A 20,977-nucleotide genomic window follows, 5' to 3' on the forward strand; every position below is an offset into this window, starting at 1 on the left:
GAAAAGTTACAATGATAAATTAATTATGTTTATTTATTTTATTTGTATAATGGTTTTTTTTGTGTGTATGTTTGTATGAATAAAATGAAAAAAAAAATGTCGCTGGCACGTCTCAAACTCGTTCCCAAACTTTACTCCGCAGACTACATAATGAATATTGGAAATATTTTTCCAATACTTACCAGTTACCGATTGCACGTGCTTAGCGACGCGGAACTATAACAGTCTGGCGCGTATCTAGCTAGACAATTTATAAGTAAGAATTATGAGTATTTTCCAAAATATTCTTTCCACAAAAATTTGCGAGATAGAAACACAAATAAAATACTAAAGGAATGAATTTAGATTGGCAATATATAGATAATAATTGGAAAGGGGGTTTATAGGATAAGGAAATGGACAAATGTATGCAAATTAGATTGATGACTTTCCTGTAGAAAAGCAATAATACAGTAGGATATATATTCTTCCAAACCTATATCATTATCTAGTGTGTAATATGTGTATGTGTTGTGTCTAGCAGTAATGACAGAAGGGGATATGTTTATCTTAAATTTCACATACAAAAACACAACAGCATCAATAAGAAAAATAAAACAATCAAAATATCATTTTCCTCTCAAAATTTGAAATCAAACATTAAATGCAAGTATATGAAACAGACAATAAGTAATTATTATCTATATGGCAATGAATATAAATATATTCATTCACTTGTTGAGATGTCTATAATAAATTTCCACACAGGGGTCAAAGGTCAAATTTTCAATAATTGATTCCCCCTTCTTGTAGACATCGGACAGATCTTGTTGAATGATCCTTAAGCCTTTTATAACTCTGGCTAGCTTTAACGTTAATTAAACTGTGCACAGATTTTATAATAAAAAAAAAATAATATCACATCACTATAAAGCTGATCACTTGGGCTTGGTCCCTTGAAATCTGTGACCTCTCTATGTGCTCTGTAAAACCGTTCACGTACCCCTCACATCAATTCTTTACGTTGGGCGCCATTGTCGCGGGTCAGCGCAACCAGGTAGGCAGTATCAATTGGAAATTTGGGGTTGAAGTGAATACAAACGCAACAAAAGATAGTATCCTGTAATTATATAAACATTCAATTTATGGTACATATACAAAAGTCATTATTTAATTAAATACACAATATTACAATTACTGACATACATGATTCATTAGAGTATCTATTAATAAATACAAAATACATTTATACCTGTAATTATATAAATGAATTAAAACAGAAATGGATATACATTTTTATAGCACAAAATGGCTTTGTTATTGTTTTGAATAATGGCGGAGAAAGGCAGTAGGAAGTATGATTGGTTATTGATCCGTGCAAAAGTAAATCGAATTCAACTAAAAAGAGTTTTTAATACCAACAACCGCATATGACAGCCTGTAAGAGTACCATTTAAAATGATATAATTTGCTCTGTGTATGTATGTGTGTGTATTTAAAAATGATATAATCTAGGATAGTTAATTGGAAGTATAGGTTAAGTATAGCTTAATTAACATTTGCCAGTACAATGTAATAAATATATATACCCTATGACATGTACATAAAAACATCCTAATGGTGATTCAATGACGACATGTAAACTAAACTTTTTCATTATTGATGTTCTATAATGCTCAAAATTTATAATACTCATAGTTTATGACAATTTACTATTCATACTGTAGTATGAGCCATTTTGTTTTCATGTATTTCATGATTTACATGTCAAAATGAAACATTTCCTTTATAATACTCGTGATTTTTATATAAATTAAAAGTTTTTGTTTATTACAATTCATAATTACCTTATAGAATACACCTGTGTTTATCATTATTACATTTTAATGTACATAAAAACATTTAAATTGTTATCCAATGTCCACAAAACTTTCTCCTTATAATGATTCTAAATTATATGTAAAACAAGACTAAGTTTTATGATAATTTATCCTCCACATGAACACAAATGTTCTTGTTCATAATTGTTTATGATCTATAAGTAAACTTCAACTTATTACTAATTTTAGTCTACACAATTACTTTACTTGAATACATTTCTTCTTATTACAAATCATTTAAAAAATGAATATCAGTATGACTTATTTATATTCATGACTTGGCCTTTACCATGTACATAATTAATGTCAATACAGACCAAATTTAATTTATCTCTTCTTTTTGTAATCACATTTTCTAAAAATTTCAGTTAAAGGACATCATTGAGATTTTTTTACATGACAAAATTGAAGAGACATTAACCTTAATGTTCATATTCAGTGTAGATTAATACCAATAACTGGCAAGGAAAATTCCTTATTGTGCAATCATTTCATTTCTCACCTTGTGAAATATAACCCAAATTTGAACAGTGTTACAACAAAATATAGCTAATAATAGCACAGATATATAATATTCAATTCATGTCTCAGTATATATCTTTTACATATCTTGCTCAAGTACAACAGCTGATCTATTTAGAGTTAAAATGATTTGTCACTAACCTTCAACACCTCAGTGGAGTTCCTTTAAAATGCTTTCAATGTTCAAAGTTAATACAAAAATAAGGCTAGTAAATTTTATTTTCCTCATTTGCTTCAAATTGTAATAATTGCATTTCCTTAACATAATTACATGATCAATGCAAGAATCATTTAAAAGCTCAATATGTTCCCTGATAATAGCACAATTTTCCTAGCATAATTAGTTTGTGTATTCTCTAAATAACCATAAATGTTAAATTATTCAAATTCTGAAAATATATCCTATACAATACCCTTTATTAATGACCATAACTCATACTCAATAAAACAAAAATTGATACTAAAATCTATTCAAATAAAAAATACAAACATTCATTTCGCTTCCTTTTCATTGATTTCTTTCACCCATTCTATTTGTTCACTAAGAAAAAATTAAAAAGTCGAGCGTTGCCCCCGCCCCGCGGTGGCTCTTGTTAGAAATATTGTAAAGATAGACAAAATGAACAGTTAGAATTTGGATTTCCAAGTGATAAAATTGTGGCTTTCCACTTGAATTAATTGTTACTGTTTTTATATCAATTTATTGACGTCAGGGTAGCCTGACGTCTGTGGTATTCCACTGAGAAAGTGACATTAAATTACAAAACGGAACACTGTGTTGTGATTAAAGCCACCTCAAAGAGAACTATAAATTTAGCGCATAAAAATACAACATGTATATTAAAAAATACTTGTAAGTGCTCCATCATATTAAACAATTGTTCGAGTTTTATCAAACTAAATCATATCACTTTGACAAACATTTACACAGTTACAATCATGAAAAACATGTGCCTGACAATCACAATATGCATACAAACCAGGTTAACCGCGAGCGTTCTGCGCAAACCTTCTGGAAGAATTACATATTGTATAAAAAAAACAGGGACGTAGGAGGACCCATACTCTGTCCGGTCATAAAGTCGCCTTTATCAATCCCTGGGTTTATATCAGGTCTGCTTTGTAAAACCATTGCAACATGCATTAAAGTTTTGCCGACATCAACAAATAATGCTTTAAAAACCATATTCATGATGCTAGTACAAAGTCATTAATATTTCGAAAGGCTAAATTTTAATTTGTAAAAGATAATGGCTGTTCTCTTTGAGATCTTCGATAGAAACTGAATACCGTATAAGTACTTATTTCTGCGGGCTTAAAATTCTGGGATTTTGGTTAAAATAAGGGGTTTTAAATTTCTGCGTATCTTATTTCTGCGGTGTCATCATTCTCGCATTGAAGTTTTTCATTTCTGCGTTTTAATTTAGATATTTTTACAAAATTAACCGATACAAACAGACAACATTTCAAGATATGTTGATGTAACAGGTACATTACTTCTGGTAAACATGCAGACGACTTATAATGTGTGTTCACCGTGATCATCATGTATCGGTATATAAAATATGATAAACAAGATCAACAAGGAAAGGCGGCGTTCAATGAACGCAATAAACAAAACGTTAATAAACAAAAATCAACAATGTGCAATGACAACAATTAATTGTAATACTGCATGTGTATAAATATGTCAAAAGTGTGAAAAATAAACAATAGTAATATCGCACGTAAACACAATATATTGTACAAATACAAAAGGGTATGTTTATTGCACCCGTCAAACTATAACAATTTTATAATTAAAATAAATCAAGCTTAGGATGAGCGAAAATCATACAAACATGACATTTTTTTAAACAAAAAGAACAAGTAAAGTAACTTTTTCTTCTAATATTTCATTCATGTCGGGTACATAAAGAAAAATTATTCCCATCTACAAAAGCTGATAACGGTACATGGTAATGTAATTATACAATAAAGGTAGTTGACACATTCCGACATACGAAGTCTTAATTTTCTGCGGTTTTTAAATCTGCGGTGTCGTTATAAACCGCAGAAATAGCAGAAATAAAGTACCCGCAGAAAAAATACTTATACGGTACTAGTCACACCCTGTTAATATATATACTCCGACGCAGTCAAGCAAAACTGACCCATCCAGTTTTATTACAACGATAAGGACAAGACAACAATTATCCGCCATACGTTGTAACGCGGATAATGTGAAAATAACTAGTCAAAATTTTAGTAAATGACCTTGTTAGTGTTCGTGGTTAGATTATCATAATTGATGAACTTATGCAAAAACCTTATTTTTTAAAATAAATATTCAGCAACATAGTCACAGAGCACCAGTATAAAAGAGTTCTTCATTTAGTTTAAAAGAAATTGTCAAATTATTATGATTGCTGTGCAATTGTCTCGTCATCTTCATGCAAACATTTCTGTCGCCCATGAATCACACAGTATTTTGCCCCTTTTCAACTTGGTCAAAATTGCCAAATTAAGTAGAATTATTATAAAATTCTTAAAGGTATCAACCTAACACATTGAGTACTTGTTTATCACGACGGGTACAATGGTTTGACAAGGGCATAACTCTGAATACTTTATAGTTTTTCAAAATTTTGCCCCTTGAGTACTTAATTTTCTTTCTTGTAAGGCCATTTTCTCTTTAAGTTAAAAATAGGGGCTTTCTCTAAAGCCAGTCTGAGCCCTGAATCCATTTAGAAAAGGCAAGTAAGATATTCCCCATTTTTTACTTTGAATTTTTTGGGGTAAAATTTGGGGTAAAATTATTTTTGAAAGACGTTTCTTGAGAACAAAGATTTGTACTTCAAACTTGAAATCATATTTGAAATTATTTTTCTAGGGAAAGATAATCATCTGCTTAGAAATTTCCTTTTTTGTGTCACCTTCTACTATGTAGCTGTGACATAAAGGGATCACTTTTCAGTCATCTGTCGGCCAGTCTGTCCACAGGGCTATTATCCCCAGAAACTATTGGTGCAATTTCATTATTTTGTACTACTAATTCAAATTAAATTAAACTTGACACTGGATTAATTTTTACCTGTACTTGCACATATTTAACGTGTTTTATTTTGTTACATTTTGCCGAGTTAAGCCCGTGTTCCTTAATTGAAACTACATATTGTCCAGTACATCACTTAATATCCTTGAATTTTAGCAAATGGTAGGTTATAGTTGGAGGCGGTTTATAAAATGAGTGTGTTGAATTGTGATACTTCTCTTTATGTTTGCTTTTTACATCATTAAATTCGATCCAAGAATGTCTTTCAAATCATTCATTTAAACTATTAGAGCAACAATCCTTACAGTTCAGTAAATACTTACAATTTTATTATATATTTCAGACATGTGTAGGATTAAAGGAAAAAAATGAACAAGAGGGCCATGATGGCTCTGAGTCGCTCACCAGAAACAATGGCTTTACAGTGTTGGAAATTATTTTTGAAAAGAATTTGCTGAAAGGCAAGTCAAACTCTTTCCGCAAGTTCAGCTCAATTTTAACTTGCCCCTCTAGTAATATTCTTTCACAACACTGAATGTTTTAGCTTTTTTTCTTCATTATAAAAAATAGGGCCACTAAGATGGCCCTAGATCACTTATCTAACTCATCATTTCATTATTCACAATATAAATAGAAATACTTTGCCCTAATATTTTGGAAAGGCTTTGTTAAAAATATGTATGTTGCAAGTGTGTTCCTATGAGACTATGTAGAATAAATGACCACTGGAGCAGGATTAATTGTGACTAAACAATTTTTTTATAACTTTTTTAAAATGAAAACACGAAATGTCACATGCAAAACATGTAAGGTGTAAATGTTTGAGGACATCAAAATTTTAATACATTCTGTATGGTAACAATATAACTGTACCTCAAAAAAAGACAATAGGTCAAACATTGTAAAAAATATGAAAAGTAGGCCAGTTGATATCAAAATTCAATTCAGCAACAGAAATTACAACCCTATTCCAAATTTCAAGTCTGTATGTAAACAAAACACAAGAATGAAGGTCAAATTATATTAAAAATATCAAAAGGAGGTCAGTTGATATCAAAATTCATTTCGGCATCAGAAATTACAAACCTGGTCCAAATTTAAAATCTGAATGTCAAAATAAAAGAAAGTAGGTCAAATGCTGTCAATAATACCTAAAGTAGGTCAGCTGGTATCAAAATTGAATTCAACATCAAAAATTACACAAATTACACCCCTGGTCCAAATTTCAAGTCTGTACATAAAAGACAAAAAAAGGTAGGTCAAGCGATATCAAATATATCAAAAGTAGGCCAGTTCATATCAAAATTCAATTCAGGATCAGAAATTAAACCCCTTGTCCAAATTTCCAGCAGGTACATCAAAAAACGACAAACTAGGTCAAACAATATCAAATAATAATATCAAAAGTAGTCAGTTAATATCTTAATTCGTTTCGGATCAGAAATTACATTCCTGGTCCAAATTTCAAGTCTCTGTACATCATTCCAAATTTCATGTCTCGTACATCAAAAACAAGAAAGTATGTGCAATGGTTTCAAAAATATCAAAAACAGTTCCACTGATACCAAAATTCAATTATGCACATGAAACTCAGGTTCAACAGTCTGTCCCAAAATTTATTGTATTGTGTTTTTTTCCAAGTTTAAATCAAATTCAAGAAAAAATAAATAAAAAAAATACAATTTTTAACAAAATTCAATAACAAAATTTAGCGTACAAACACATCTTTGTTAGTCAGGTACAGGAGAAACATATTAAACGTTTCTTTAGGCCTATTTATTTTCCTGGTTAATGACCTACAACTGACCTTACAATGATGCAATATGATGTCCAATTTCTAGTTACACATCATAAACAGATCATGACATTAAGACTTTCTCCAAGTCATTGAACATCTTTTGGAAAAATTGAATAACATATGTACACATTCCAACATAATTTGTTTCCCTTTCATTATGAAATCATAGAAATTTATTGAAATTTATAAAATTCTTACTGAAAATGTCTAATTTGGATAAAAGAATAAATAAACTATGTATGGGAAGCTGCATATCCTATTAAAGGCCAAGTAAAGTTGGTCTTTTCTATAAAAAAAAGAAAAAGTTTTTTTAATGACACTTATAATCATTATATCTATACTGTGACCTCTTATAGTGTTATATTTATACTGTGACCTCTTATAGTGTGAAGAGTTTAAACGATAACATATCTTCTTTGTGTAATCTAAGAATGCTACAGGCAAAGTTTGGTGATCATCCATCAAATATTTCATAAAGAGATGATGTTCAAAGGTTTTTCTATATTTAGCTTTAGCGGCCCCTTAAAGGGGCCAATCAAATAAATATGAACATACTTGATAAAAGACTACCTAAGAATGCTACAGACAAAATTTGGTGATCATCCATCCATTACTTCCTTCTGTAGAAGGAGACGTTAAAAGGTATTTCTATTTTCAACTTTAGCTGCCCCTAAAAGGGGCCAATCAAATAAATATGAACAAACTTGATAAAAGACTACCGAAGAGTGCTACAGACACAGTTTGGTGATTTCAGTAGGAAAGGTCAAGTTTTTTCTATTTTTAGCTTTGGAGGCCCCTAAAAGGGGCCAATCAAATTAATATGAGCAAAACATGATAAAAGACTATCTAAGAATGCTACAGACAAAGTTTGGTGATCATCCTTCAATAAGTTCTGTAGAAGAAGATGTCTAAAGGTTTTTCTATTTTTAGCCCTAGAGACCCCTAAAAGGAGCAAATCAAATTAATTTGAGCAAACTTGATAAAAGACTACCCAAGAATGCTACATACAAAGTTTGGTGATCATCCATCCATTAGTTCTGTAGAAACAGAAGTTTAAAGGTATTTCTATTTTTAGCTTTAGCGGCCCCTAAAAGGGGCCAATGATATTCATATGAGCAAACTTGATAAAAGACTACCCAAGAATGCTACAGACAAAGTTTGGTAATCATCCATCCATTAGTTTTGTAGAAGAAGATGTTTAAAGGGTTTTCTATTTTTAGCCCTAGAGACCCCTAAAAGGGGCCAATCAAATTAATATGAGCAAACTTGATAAAAGACTACCCAAGAATGCTACAGACAAAGTTTGGTGATCATCCATCCATTAGTTCTGTAGAAGAAGATGTTTAAAGGTTTTTTTCTATTTTTAGCTCTGCTGAACCCTAAAAGGGGCCAATTGGAATGACATGAGCAAATTCAAGTGTGACTGTCACAAGGATGCTGCAGACCTAATTTGAAGTAAATCTGCCCAGTAGTTTTAGAGAAGAAGACGATTGTTGACGCATGACGACGGACGCCGGAGCATCCCCCTTTGATACTAATAGCTCACCCTGAGCCTGTGGCTCTGGTGAGCTAAAAAGCGAAAGGTAATTTTAAATTTATATTCCATATTTTATCCTGACCACTATTATAGTCCCTATCTACCACGCCTGTTTTAAGTATCATAATAGAAGTTGTTAAAATACTAATGATCAAGATGGCAGCAAAAGTTTACAATAAATTATTAAGAGCCCTTACCAAACAACTTGACAGTCAATGAATGGCACAATGAAGTCGGATCACAAGCTGTTAACATATAGAAATTTTCTCCTCAGCATTGTAAATATATTATCCAACCTAAAGAAGGCGTAAGTCATTACTTTTAATTATCAAAATAAATAATTTGAAGTTGAAGCACCCCCCCCCCACACACACACACACACACACACCATATATGTACCTGTAGTTTTCATCCACTCTGTTATATTAATGGTTTGGTTTATACAGATTGTATTACTTCAGTTGTGTAGAAAGCTTTGAGCTTATAGACATACTTTTGAACCCGTGCCTGGAACCAACTAGTACTGAGCAATGAATGTAAAGTTTCGTGCTCAAGGAAACAATGATTCTTTCCTGACCCGGTTAGCGATCATTAGATTACTAGATTACTCCAGCAAGAAGCATAAGGGTTTCCAAGGTAAGGCAGAATCATTTTTGATGAGTTAATTTTAACATTTTGATAGATTTCAAACTAAAATTTTCACGTCTTTCCTACAAATAAATTAATTGTTTTAAATGAAGTGGTGAGCCATGAAATTAATTTTATTAAATATTAACTGCAACTGAAAGACAATAGTTCAATTGATATAAATATATTATCGGTCTAAGATACATAAAATCAATTTTACACTAAATTCTAAAACGATGCTTTCGCTTGCTTCTTTTGTAATAGTAGTAATATTAGTTTTCAAATTTTCTAAAATATTCTTTATTGTTAATTTATCTTTTTTGTGTGTCAAGATTTTTGAAATGGCAATCAATTGGACGCCTTGTGGGTGGACAAAACTCCTCAACTGAAGCAGTACAATCTGGCATGTATAGTTCGTGCTATATCGTCTAGTAAAAATTGTTTAATGTTTAGTTTGTTCACTTCTACCATAACATTGGTTTGATATATTTCATGAATAAGAAGTGCATTGATATGCTTGAATCCTAATTGTAATATGAGGCATCCGTTGCTGAGTGAATATGGTTGTTGACTTCAAACCACTTGCCCCTCACCGGTGAGGTTTCGAATTCTGACAGGGACTTTAGATTCTTTCATGTAAAGAAGCTATCTAGCTAGCTTATATGGAACCTCGGTGGCTATACTCAGGTGCCCGTTCTTGCCATAAATAATGCATGAAAACCTGGCTTCTTCCTACTTCACTAAAGCTGGAATGTCGCCATATGACCAATACATAAAACCCAATCAACCAAACAAACTTAATGTGATTTATTGTGACACACAGTTTTATTGGGAAAAATTGAAGGAAATGAAATCATTAATTGATAGTAATTGAAAAAGAATATCTACATTTATTATTCACAATACTAAAGAAAATAAAAATTTGTTGGTTTATAAGGTTGAAGCATGATGTAGATGAAATAGAATTCTTCATGATAATCCTCTCATTATTTTAAATCATTTTCTAAATTTGGACACATTTGTACAACAAAGGGGTTAAGGGAGATTTACAAATTGATGCATGAAAAACAGTGGTATAAAGCTAGTCAGAATGTTTTCCTTCGACATACAGATCAGGGGAGCGTTTCACTAACGTACTTACGTTATCGTAACTCGAGTTTGAACGTAAGTATTTGCGTAAGCAGAACTTACGTATTTATTTGCGTTTCACTTAACTTTTTAGCTACGCATTTGCGTAAGTTTAAACGTAAAGTTACTCTCACTTATTGCTGACGTAAATTGCTCGTGCAGTGCGTAAATATGGCTGCCGTATTATTGTTCGACACTGAGAGACGCCGACCTCTGCCACGAATTTTCCGTGAACGGACAGACGCCCTAGATAATTTGAGGGACAGGGAAGTGGTTGAACGGTACCGCCTCTCGCGGGAAGCAGTTTTTGATTTGCATAATCTCATTAAAGATAAGCTCATCTTCAAATAGAAGTTTTCCTTTGACAAAGGTACTGTATGCCAATAAATATTTCGTACAATTGCGTGATATTAATAAGCTCTACAATACAGTAGGGCGACAAATCTAGCTTGATATTTTCGGTGTTTTCCTATAGTTGTTTCCCTTGTAATTTGTTACATAGTTGACAACAATAACCAAAGTTCAAGGACGCTACAAATTCATGTAATCTAGTGATTATATAGGGAAGTTGATAAGATATGTTTTTTTATCACATATTTTATAATGATAATATTGCTGTCAGCGTGTATTCATTAATAATTGGATAGAATAATCCGATGGAACTGTCAACATTTCGGATCGTTACTAGTACCTGTACTACAGCACTAATTTGTTGATGCACGATTCATCACACGCTCGATAAATACACTTTTTTCTAAACAAGTTAAACTCAGTTGTCAATGGGTCTGTAGCTATCCAACCCACATTTTATTACCTCCCTTGACTCCACTACTGCTACAATATTGCAAGTCGTCTTGTGAAAAATATCCTTTTATCTCCATATTTACAAACTCCCTTTATAGTATATTAACCTCGTGATTCTCGACCTCTCTTGATGATTTTTTTTATAAATTATGTGTACAACTTTGATTGACAGTATCCCCCTCAGACACTTCATCTTAAGTTATTGTTCGCAGAACCTTTACCACTTATTTTATGAAATTTCTCATTATCTGGTTGAGACACTCCACCCCTTCCACCCAATTTTGTTTTGTGCTTTTCAAATGAAGCTGAGATGTAAACAATGGTGATTAAAAGTATTTATTGTTTTAAAATATCTTTATTATATTATCAATACATATATGTACACAAATGTACAATGTATAGACTTACAGTAATGAAATAAAAATATTGTTTTCTTCAAACAAGATATTTATTATATACTTATAAATGAAATATTAAGAAATATTGATGAAATAAAATACGTTTTTTCATTTTCCGTATTTTCACTGTAAAAAATTATTGTTCACTGCAGTGAAACATATTTTCCGTATTTTCACTGGTGTATTGTCGGACTACTTTCTTTTAAATTCTGCCAGTACACAAAACTTAAGGGAAAGCCTTTCAAAATTTTAATTTCAAAAAAGAGAAAAATGTATATAATAAATAGAAAAATCAAGTTTTTTCTATAAATACATGATTTATTTTCATCTTGTGGCATGAATATTACCATATTTCACTTGTGACTGCCGTCACTCATGAAATATTTATTTTCATACCACTCGATGAAAATAAATTGTGTATTTATAGAAAAAACTTGAATATCCTCTATTTACGTCTGTTAATTTAAATGGGGCTCGAGTTGAATTGTCAGGAGTGAAGTGTCTTGTACAATCCCCCCCCCCCCCGAAAAAATATGTTATTCTTGTCTTCACCGTTTTGTGAAATAAATCCAATACATATAAGCATAACATATAAATTGAAACATATTAGTGCAAATTCATAAATATTATACAGAACACTGTTTCACTAACTTGAGATAAATGCAAATACAATGAAACTTATTCATAATTATAACTTTTGAAGATTTTGTTACACAAAATTGGGTTTTATTTTATCATTTTGTTTATATAACTCATTATGTATGTGCAGCAAATAGGCCCCATATAAGTTAAAAAAAAAACTTGAAAACCCTCCTTCCATAGGTACATGTGCTGTTTCCCACAAAAGAGATGCAAAGCCAGGCATAATTGAAAATAACAAAAGTAAGTTTCACTACTGTACAATGAAAAATAAATTCATTTTTACAGTAAAATACGGAAAATAAAAAAGTACCCATTGTATTTCTTAAATATTTCATAATATTTCATTTATAAGTATATAATAAATGGAAGGTAGCTTAAAAATCAATTGCATCTTGTAGATTATGGCCTAACCAGTTACACAATTTTAATGAAATTTGTGTGTTTTTAGTTTTAGAACTGCCCTGTATCATCTAGCTGCAATTGTCATAAATTTCGTTTGTATTTAATGAAAATTTGCAAGGCATCAGCATTCGGTGTTGAATTTTATACAATATCATAATTTGTTGTAGCAGCTGACACATATTACCACAATTCTTATAATATGCGGTACGTATGTGTTTATAAGTTTTGTTCAGTGTATATATCTTACAAGAAAACTTTACACATTGCTCACTATTCACTATTAAACAGAATGTGACATCATTTGTTTATTTTCAGCTTCTGCTCACTTTGAGATACTTGGCAAAAGGAGATTTTTTCAGCGAAACTGGATCTACATGGAGTTAGTAGGAGTTCAGTGAGCAGACATGTATGGCAAGTAAGCACAAATTTTGTCTTATCAGTTGCCCTGATAATCATGATAATTATTGATAATGTTGATTTATTTGTATGTTTAACTACTATTAATTACCAAATGAATTAATTGAATTTTTAAGTCATCATTTTGAAGGGTGCTGTCCATCTATACTGGATGTTGGCTCAAATTTTTTTCTTAAAGTGTTATGCACAATGTTTGTGCAACTATATATATAACCTATCACATAGCAAAATGTTTTTTCACATTCAAAGTGAAAACCGAATCTGCAAGATCAAGTTTTAAAATCATAAAAGGTATTACTTTGAAACTTTATGAATAACTTTATGATTATATAACTGAGGCCAATGACTCTAATATAAACATTTTTGACTGACATGTTAATTTGTGAACTAAGAAAAACCTGGATAGCTTATGCAAGTAACATAATTTTCAAGACCTGAAGGTGCATGTATATTTACTATAAATGTAATAAATTGCTTAATTTTGCAGGTTGTGAATTCAATCAATGAAAGACTGGAAAACATAAAGTTCCCAACTTCACCGGCAGATATATCAAATGTGAAGAGAGGATTTTACAGGGTGGCAGGTTTGCCTAATTGTGTTGTTGCTGTGGATGGGACTTTGATCCCAATCATAGCACCAGCAGGATTAGAGGAACCTGCCTTTGTTTGTAGAAAGGGATACCATGCCCTGAATGTCCAAGCTGTTGTTGACCATAGCATGAGGTAACCAATTTGCAATAGATTTCCTTTTTCTTCCGTATTTGCAATGAAAATTATTTAATTTATTTCAACATTTACAATTCTTTTGACTGAATGGTCATCAGAAAGAAAAGGTATTAACATCTACTTTTTCAAATGCTGTAAACTGTCATATACTTAAAATTTTTTTGATTAGTAAAATATTCTCTTTAGCTGCCTTTATTAGAATTATTCACTTCACTATCTTATGAACTTTTGTTTGCTTGTTTGATTTGGGTTTTACGTCACACGGACACTATATAGGTCATTTGGCGACGTTCCTCCTTTACTGGTGAAGGAAGACCTCAGGTGCCCCTCTGTGCATTTTTTTTCAGGCACGAACGGGCACCTCAGTAGAACCACCGACGTTCCGTAAGCTAGCTGGATAGCTTCCACACATGAAAGAATCTGAAGCCCCTGTTGGGATTCGAACCCACAGCGGTGAGGGGCAAGTGGACCGTTACCACTCGGCCACGGACGCCCCAATCTTATGAACTAAATTTTGGATAGAAGTAATGTAAAAGAAATCACATTTTTTTATAAGTTCACTGATGTTGTTGCTCGCTGGCCTGGGTTCACACATGATGCCACTATCTTTCATATGTGCGGTCTTAGGCAGCATTTAAAAGATAACAATCCGGGTTGGTTGTTAGGGGATTCTGGTTATCCTCTTCGCCCTTATTTGATGACTCCAAAGGTATTGACAACATTTATAACTGATAATTCCGACAAAGCTATTTTTACTCTGGAAAAACTGAGGGAGTGGATAGTTTGAAATTCTCTTTGCTAGTTATTAGTACAGACTTGAATTAGTTTTCACCTCATGTTGACCCTATTAATGACTGCTATTCCAAACACAAAAAAAAAAAAAAAATCTTGTAACATATAAATAATTATTTTTTGCCATCATTTTTTTATAGCATAAAAACAATAACAATGTCTTGTAACATATTAATATTCATTTTTGCCATCATAGATGTAAAGCATAAAATCAATAACAATAAACAAGAAAGAATTTGGTGAATACAAACAAATAATAAAATAATGTTCAAGCGCTTGGCTGGCTATCAAAATTTTAATCAGTTTGTATTCATGGCATTTGAAATTTCTATATATCATATTAAACAGGAACTTACTTTATTTGAGATTTGGTTTACATATTAAAGCTTGTTGTCATAGAAAGGACTGATTTGTCTTGGTTTATACAGTTATTGAAATTTATTATTTCAATTTAAGATCAACCCTGGATCAGTTAAGGAGGAGAGGAGGTACAACAAAAGCTCATAGCCAGACAAGGATGGTTGTGGAAAGAACATTTGGAATGTTGAAGTCAAGATTTAGGTATTTCGCCATGTATGCACTTGAATGTATGATACTAAGTTTTATAACATGTTGCATTATTGGATGACACCAATTTTTAAAGACTTAACTATGCTTATTATTTACCATGTTACATAGAAATAAACTTCAATACTGCATGTCTGTAAAGTTGCTTTCCATCGGATGATTTGATACAAATCATATAAAGACTTCTGTAAGTTTACACAAAGTAATTTTCAGTTTCAATAAATTAAAGGTTATTTGCTGTTTTATAATTTGTTTGCACCTTTCATACGACTTAACAGTTTATGTTATACATATGTACATACATGCTACTGTTTTTATAGGGACCATAAAAATGGCATAATGGTAACCCTTCAAAATTTGTACCACAATATATTATGAATATACTATAACTTAGAACGTAAAGGAATTATAAATTGATTATTTATCAGTGATCTTCTGAAACTCATTCATTAAGATCAGTCCGACTCATTTTTTACAATTGATAATGATTCGTAATTTTTTTCAGGTGTTTACACAAAACAGGAGGTTGTCTGCCCTTCACCCAGAATTGTCAGTGTCTGCTGTAAGCTTCACAATGTTTGTTTGGAAAGAAACATTCCTTTAATCGGAGATATATTGATTGATGACACTTTGAATAATGATGATGTATTTACAATATCTCAGAGTATTCAAACTGGAATTAATGCCAGGGCGACCCTAATTGATCTTTTTTTAGTTTTAGCCAGACCTTTTTTTTTGAAAAAAAAAATAAGAGTTATTATTACAGATATGTTTGCGTTTCTGCTGCTGTCCACAAACTCTTAACATTGATCATAACTTTATTGATGTTATATACATATAAATGGTGGTTGTTTTGTCTGCTCTGTAACTTCCAAATGCATGAAAGTTTCAATTTTTATTTAAAAATTTAAAGTCACCATAGATGGACAATGTGTCTTGAACAAGACCCAGGTTTCTTTGTCTAACTTCAAGTTCACTGCTGGGGTTCGACCTTTGTCAATTTTACCACCACACTTACCATGTAATAGGTGGTTTATAAATAGAGGATATTGAATGAGTGTAAGTTCAATACTGAATTTATTGCACGAGTTGAATAAAATTATATTATGCGAGCCTCTGGCGAGCATAATATTATTTTATTCACCTCGTGCAATAATTTCAGTGATGAACATTACACGAATTAAATATTCTATTTATCACATACCCAAATTAAAGACCGTTTTAAGTGAAATAAGAGTCATTTTTCATCGACGCGCCTATAGTATAACGCTAACATTTAGCGCGCCTTTACACTATGTTTGTATAACGCTAATGATGTCATGTCAAAATATATGCACGGCTGTGCAATACCATATTTACGGAGTCGTAAAATCGGCACGGGGGTGTGATAACTAGATTTATTGAACTTGTAGAACAAAACAATATTATGCTCGCCAGAGTCCTGTTGTTCACAAAAAAGTAATCATCTAATTTTAAGCTCATATGTCACAAAGTGACATGGTTAGCTTTTGTGATCGCTTTTCGTCCGGCGTCCGTCAGTTTTCTTCCAAACTTCACAGGAATGTTTCTTTGGTAGTCAACTTTAAAAATTGTTCAAAGAATTAAATTCCAAGCAGAACTCTGGTTGCCATGGCAACCGAAAGAAAAAACTTAAACTATTTTCTTTTAGAAAACCACAAAAGTAAAAGGTTAAATATTTGGCATGAAACATCAACTAGTCAGTGTCTTCCAAGTTTGTTCAAATAAAAGTCCCTTGTTTAAAATTGGCCCAGCGGCCTATATACATGTGAGCGCTTTCAGGTCCATCATGGCCCTTTTGTTTAGGCTTATAAAACTCATTTTGGTTGTCTGACACCATAATAAAATGAGAGTTGATATGAAACACATTTAATTAACGAAATGTAGCTATTTCTTTTTGTTATAAAATTAATTTAATTCAGCTTTAAAGATTTGTTGTAACCATTTCTAAAAAGTTAAAAGTTGAGCATTGTGCCTGTCCAGCGGTGGTTCTTGTTGAAATGGGTTTTATATAGTTTACATAATATTGCCCGGTTATATGATTCTGCTATCCATTTTTTACATCTAAAGTTTGAATGAAATTACATCAAAAGTTTTTATGAAATTACACCAGAAGTTTTAAAGACTTGTCTTTAAAAAAAATATGGTATTTGTCACTCTTATAACAGCTCTGGATTCATTTTTTCTATTAACGTATTGATAGGAAATTACATACATAAGTTTAAAGTTAAGAATTTTCTAGCATTGTCAAATAATAATGTATATTTGACAATCGTGTAAGTTATTCTTAACATTTTACAAATTAAATTGGAATATATAAATAATAAGAGAGTTACTAATCGGGTAACAAGCTACCTACATGTGTAAGACTTCATAGAACCAATTTCAAATGATGAATTCTAACATGACCTGAATGTTTCCTATTGAACAAGAAAGCACCAAAAGTGTTTGTAGACTACCATATTAGTTATAAAAACTTTGACAGGTTATATGGCCCTATATCATGTATATAAATGGTTGTTTGTAAATATAACACCAGCCGCTAGGTGAGGGTTATATTTACAAACAAGCGTTCATAAACAGCCATATAACCTGTTAGAAATATTTATAACAAATTTATAATACAGCAAGCATCATTTTTAGAGGAATAAAGCGAGATTTTCTTATAAATCAACAGCAGCCGTGTATATAAAACTATATAAATGTCACGATTATCCAATGAAAAGCGACATTACAAACATGCAGTATTATAAATGTTATGTAATCACTTAATGTGACACGCTGGAAAAAGTAAAGAAACAAAAATTTAGCTTGATTTAGGTATAGCACCATGTTTAAGTTAATGTCATGTTAGAATCAAAATAATATATCCCAATCAGTGATTTTATTGCTTTATAAAATCACTGTTTGATGTCTGGATGTGCAGCATGTTATCACAAGAGATGTGCCTTCTTTATATAATCTCTGGCATCCGAAATCAAATCAATTATTTTAATTTAGCTGTAAAATCACTGCTTGGAATATATCATTTCTTTAGTTCACTATATTTATTTAATTTCCACTGTCCTTCCTAAGTATATGATTTTATGACTGCATTTTGTATTTGGAAAATGTATACTTTGATATTTAAAGTTCAAGGAGATTATCAATAGTACTTTTGTATGCAATAATGTCAGTAAGTCGCTTCAATTCCTTAGAAATTGCCCCCAGATTTTCAGTTTGCTGCTTTTGCGTGTTGAGAATTTCTTATAGAAATTTGCACTTCTTCCCTTCAATATCAAGAAGTTCTTGATATTTATCTGTAATTGAAATAACAAATTGTAATAATTGTAAAAATGTGCTTCATGAAAATATTATTTTTGATAGTTTTCTCTATGTTTTTGCTTTTTGTTTGTTTGTTTTTTTTTGTTTTTTTTTTTTTTGGGGGGGGGGGGGGCTAACAATAGCCATTTCTTAAACCTGTTAATTAAATTTTACATTTTATCCAGCTACTATCTATATTATCATCTGGAAGCCTTGCCGGATAAACTTATCTTTATTCCAGTCATAACGTCATAATTATGATGACCTCACATGGTAAACAGAAAAACAAGACAGAACTTCATCAGGGAAATGTAAGATTGAAATCTTTTACTAGTAAATTGTCTAAAAACATATTCAAAAGCAGGATAACTCAAATACATGCTCGGTGTCGAAGCTCGCCAAGATACACTTTCTCGCTCAACGGATAAACCTTCTCTATCAAAACATCAACAATGTATTCTTTATATATGGTAATTCATATGAGATTCTATGTATTTCATATGGTTTGAAACCAGTTGCTTTGTATGTCAGAGATATTTCCAATTTTACTTTCTACTATATCCAGTTCCTTGATTCTCTGATTGTGACATTGTACTTAGGAAGCCATATTGAACTTCTTTTAAATTTAAGAAACATACATGGCACTTTTTGAAATTCCTTAAGTCATTTCTTTAATAAACCGGACATATATTCACAATAATACAATTTGCAAGATTTATTTCAAAATACAGCATTATTTCCATGAAAGTTTCCATTATACTTGATGTGTTTTACCTGTTAATGAACAGCTGGAAATAATTTGTAATACATTTACCTAATGGTTCACCGACCGTTCGTTTTCTTTTTTCCTGGAAGTAAAATTTGAATGTTGTGAAAATTCAGAATTGAATTTGTTTCATGTCTTCAAATGAATTATATCATTTTTGCCTATTGTGAACATGTTATTTTGTTATTCAATTTTTTCAATGAATTCAGTAAGAAAATCACACAAAAATAATTAAATAGTAATAATTTTATCACATACCAGTACATTATGTAAGTATTGTTTGTAAAAAAGAAAGTTTATTTTATAATTTTTATACCTACAAGCTTATTCTGTAATGTTTTCAAATATTTAGTGTCATTTAAAATGACAAGTCATATAATCTTACACTGAAAGTTATACACATAAGTGTAGTATCAATTTTGCTGACTTGCAAAAGCTGTGCTGGTATATGATAAGAAAATCATTAATTTAATATTTCTTAATAATAAGGTATTTCCTCAACATTTGATTAACCCTTTACCTGCTGATTTATTGCGATGGACGTCAAACCACAAATTTCAGTACTTTCCATTCTCCATTTGTGGATATGAAAATTGAAAGACAGCCTGGCAAATGTATAGAGCCTGGCCAGATTTGACAGCTGTGTATTTGACTTGGCTCTGTGTAGGTGGCAACATTCAAGCAGGTGAAAGGTTAATAAAATGGTTTGATATTCATTGTCATATACATTTGTAATATGATATCAAGCAATTCAGTATTGAAATATGTGCAATAAAATTTGAAATGTCCTTGAAAAGTGTCAGAGTTTTATTGATTCATAATTAGCAATCTGTAAATACTTTATTATGTTTCACTAAAAAGGTTCATTAAGTGTTGGCAATTGCTTATAACTATGTTTTGTGAAAAGAGACTTTAGAGAGTGAATGATGTGAAATAAGCAGTACAGATAATATTGTCTAGTTTTCATACAGGGGACACAGACATTTTACTCCACATGTATATGATGATGCATGTACATAGAAAATATTATGCTTGAACATATGGAAACATATAGTTAGACTTACAGAGTTACTTGTATTAACAAGTGTAGCAGATGGTGCTGATTCTGCCAAATTACCAGTACTTGAAGCATGCGCATCTCCATCATTTGTACAAGAAGCTTCTTGCATATTGCTGGTAGAAGAAGACACTAAAGACAAATAAATTTTATTTGTGAAAATAAACAAAATTAAATGCATATTTTCCTTTGTTGTGAAAATGTCAAACAAAACTCATTTCTGTTTCAAAGTTAATGGTGTCTGATGAATTAAAAAATGTATGCTATAGTTTTACCCATTTAATCCACAAATATATATGCAACTATTCCATACTACTAAGCGGTATTGGATTTTTCTAAAGAGGATCTAAGCTTTTTAGATTCCAGGAAAAAATGAATGGTTTTCAGCTGCCTAGGAACAAACAAGGCTTGGGTAGCAAATCTCCAACTTAAAATCCTAAAACTGAGAATTCATATACTAGTATGAATACATAAACAAACTATTGCAAAATTTTTTTAATTAAATAATTTTAAAGAACTTGAACAAAGGAAAAAGTAATGAAAACTGTCAACAAAACAGTAATCCAAACTGGGAATTGAA

At 31.2% G+C, this 20,977-nt stretch overlaps 1 pseudogene; it reads left to right on the forward strand.

Annotated features, from left to right (window-relative positions):
* The first annotated feature begins 1,311 nt into the window (after positions 1-1,311).
* LOC132731029 (putative nuclease HARBI1) lies at positions 1,312-20,543 on the forward strand (annotated as a pseudogene).
* Positions 20,544-20,977: the final 434 nt, after the last annotated feature.

The sequence above is a fragment of the Ruditapes philippinarum genome, unplaced genomic scaffold (genome assembly GCF_026571515.1).
Source record: "Ruditapes philippinarum isolate M1 unplaced genomic scaffold, ASM2657151v2 ctg2854_1_1_1_1, whole genome shotgun sequence".
Taxonomy (NCBI): domain Eukaryota; kingdom Metazoa; phylum Mollusca; class Bivalvia; order Venerida; family Veneridae; genus Ruditapes; species Ruditapes philippinarum.